The 3489-nt window shown below is 42.2% G+C and overlaps 1 pseudogene; it reads left to right on the top strand.

Moving 5' to 3' along the window:
• Positions 1 to 607: 607 nt before the first annotated feature.
• Positions 608 to 839, top strand: LOC139226070 (U2 spliceosomal RNA; annotated as a pseudogene).
• The last annotated feature ends 2650 nt before the right edge of the window (positions 840 to 3489 follow it).

The raw sequence follows: 3489 nt of genomic DNA, 5'->3' as shown, positions 1-3489 counted from the left end.
CTTGGTATGTTTCACACCAATTTTGTTCGTGAACTGTGCAAATTCTTCTGAACGAAATTGTGGTCCATTATCAGAAACAATTTCTTCTGGGAGGTCAAATGAAGAAAATAATCTTCGTAAAATGTCTAATGTTTTAATTGTTGTTATTTTCCACATTGGAAACACCTCGATCCACTTTGAATGGCTATCAATCATAATGAACAATTGTTGTCCTTCAAGCTCAGCAAAATCGATATGTAGCCTTTGCCACACCCTGGGAGACCATTTCCATGGTCAAAGCCCATCTCTGCATTCAGGCTGCAGCTAATGTTGGAACTGGGGACTTTGGATGGAGGATTGCTGTCAGGGCTTATGGTCCATAATGATGGTAAACTTATGACCATTCAAGTATCTGTGGAACTTCTTGACCCCCAAAATGAAAGCCAAAGCTTCCCTTTCGATTTGCGCATAATTACGCTCACTGGCACTGAGAGTGTGTGAAGCAAAAGCAAGTGGTCCCTCCTCCCCACTATGTAGTGCATGAAAGATCACTGCCCCAACTCCATACGGAGAGGCATCACATGCTAACTTGATCTCTTTAGATACATCATAGTGAACTAACATGGTGCTCTCTCGGCCTTTTGGCTAAGATCATGCGTAACTGACCTGACAGGGGAGTAACCATGACCAGAAAGTGGTTCTCCCTGGATCAGGAAGGTGGTTCTCCTATGCTTTTTGGAAATAGGAGGTGGGTGGGGTGGCTTGACCCATCCACCTCCACGGAGGTGGGTGAGGGGCACACACCCACCTCCATGGTATGAACCTGGTATTGCAGTACTTCCAGGAACGGTGCAGTGGCTCTAGGCCTTTTGGCTAAGAGCATTGGCGCAGAGTGATCCTTGATGTGTGCAAGGTGACCTCTGGCGTTTGTAATCTGACAAGATGATCTGACAAAGAATTGGAAAGATTGGCAACGAAAAAAAAAAGAAAAAAAACATGGTGCTCTCTACCAATTTGCTTTTACACTCCTTGAATGCTGTATCGCATTCTTCTGACCACTTCCAATGGACCTGTTTTTTCAATAGTTCATTCAGTGGATGTAATACTGTAGCCAAATTTGGTGGGAAATTCCCATAATAGTTCAAAAGACCCAAACATGATTAAAGTTCAGTGACATTCTTGGGAGTGGGTGCATTTCTGATTGCATCCAGCTTTCCCTTGGTTGGATGTAAACCATCTTTGTCTACTCCGAACCCTAAGTACTCCACGGACTTTTGAAATAACTCACACTTGCGAGCAGACACTCGTACTCTGTGCTTCTCTAGCCATTTGAGGACTTCATTCGATATGTTATTATCAATTTGTCTATTTGGAGCTGAAATTAGTATGTCATCTAAATAACATACTACCCCTTCAATACCTTGCATAATCTGGTTCATCACCCCTTGGAATTTGGCAGGGGCAGAAGACACTCCAAATGGTAGCCTATTAAATTGATATAGGCCTAGATGAGTATTTATAGTCAAGCATGACTTGGACTCATTTAGTTCAAGTTGTAAGTATGCATTTGTAAGATCCGACTTTGAGAAGATCTGATCACCTGTCAGTGTTGTGCACAAATCTTCTAAATTTGGCAATGTATTGGGAAGATCACCTTCCAGAGCCTGGTTTATGGTTACTTTATAATCACCACACAATATTACCATACCATCGGACTTCGGTACAACAACAATGGGTGTAGCCCAATTACATAGATCTATCTTAGAAATAATGTTCTCAGTCTCTAGTCTTTTGAGTTCTTGCTCAACTTTCTCTTTGAGTGCATATGGTACGGAACGTGGCTTGTAGTAAACCGATCTAGCGTCCTTCTGTACCCTGACACTTGCCTTGAAGCGTTGGATCGGACTGCCTGTTTCACAGAACACCTTCAGATAATTCTTGGTGACATCATCCTTTGATGCAAATCTCGTTTCAACATGAAAAATCTCACTCCAATCCAACTTCCCAACCAATTTCTTCCTAGTAAGGCAGGCTTGTCTCCTGCCACTACTAATAGTGGCAAGCTCTGAAATTGATCCTTGTATTTCATCATTATGGTGATACGACCTACCACAGGAATGTTCTCTCCCGAGTAGCCTCACAACTCTATCTTGGATTTCTCCAATGGGAAAATATGCAAATTGTCGAGGTATAGTGACTCCAGTGCTACACTCATGGATGTACCAGTGTTGATTTCCATGGGTATCTTGGTTCCTGCAACATCTATGTGGATTATGATACTTTTCGAAACGCTGTTAGTTAACCTTGTGCTCCTGATGATGTGTAGCTCTAAAACCTCCTCGTCCTGTTGTTTCTATTCCACGCTATGTAGTCCCTGGGGATTTCTACTTATAGCTTTGAAAACTGGTTTACCCTTCAGTCGGCATGCCTTCACAAGATGCCCAGTTTTCCTGCAGATGAAACACTCTTTCTTCACATATGGACAACTTTGAGCAATGTGTTCTCCCAGGCACTGATAGCAGGACTTCAATGATCTGTTATGATTGCCAGTTTCTGAGACCTTACCTTTTACTTTTAACCTGCAAGTATTCACCTTGGTTGTGTGACGACTGGAAATAGTATGAAATTCTCGGGAATATTGGTCGGCCATGTTCATTGACATAGCTGCCTGACAACCTAAATCAAAAGTCAAGTTAGGGGTTGTCAATAATTTTCTTCTGATCGCATCATTTTTCATCCCACAAACAAAGCGGTCACACAATGCTCGGCCCTGAAAGTTTCCGAAATTACAGTGCATAGATAGCTTTTTTAATGCTACAATGTACTCACTGATATTTTCTTCGGTTAACTGATCTCATATTCTGAAATGATAACTGTCAGCAATTTCCAGGGGCTCAGGACTGTAGTGCTGTTCTAACTTAGAATCTGCTTAAGAGTTGTGCCCTTTGGCTTGACAGGCACAAGCAAATTTTTCAGGGTTTCATAAACCTCAGGCCCTGCTTCAGTTAAGAAAATTGCCCGTTGTCTTTCCAACACCACCCGATTATGGTTTTCATCATTGTGGACTTTGATGATATTATTTGTGGTGAAAAACATTTCTAGCCACTCCACATACTCTCCAAAACTTTCATGGTCATGTTGAAACTCCCCCAAACGCCCTATTATTCCCATAGGCATGGCCATCTGGAATCTGGCAGTTCAAACAAGTGTACTTGTAATTTATCTTGGATTTGTAGCTGTTAATCAACATAGGCAAGCTCTCAAAGTCTCTCTGTCAATTGGCTGAATCATCCACCAACAAAAATTGCTGCTTTTTCCCCCCGATTATCCCAGCTTCATCACCATTGTTATATCTTCAGTACAACTCACAAACACACACACGCCTTAAGATGGCAGAACACTCCAGAACTCTAGTCAGGTGACCTGGTCCCTCCTTATTTGTACACAGCACTGGCAGTGCCACAGTAGTCCACAGGTGGAGCTATATATATTAGAGTTATGTTCTACAGT

Source organism: Pristiophorus japonicus, chromosome 15, assembly GCF_044704955.1.
Source record: "Pristiophorus japonicus isolate sPriJap1 chromosome 15, sPriJap1.hap1, whole genome shotgun sequence".
NCBI lineage: Eukaryota > Metazoa > Chordata > Chondrichthyes > Pristiophoridae > Pristiophorus > Pristiophorus japonicus.
Note: the sequence above shows the minus strand (reverse complement) of the source record. Positions and strands in the feature narration are given on the sequence as shown.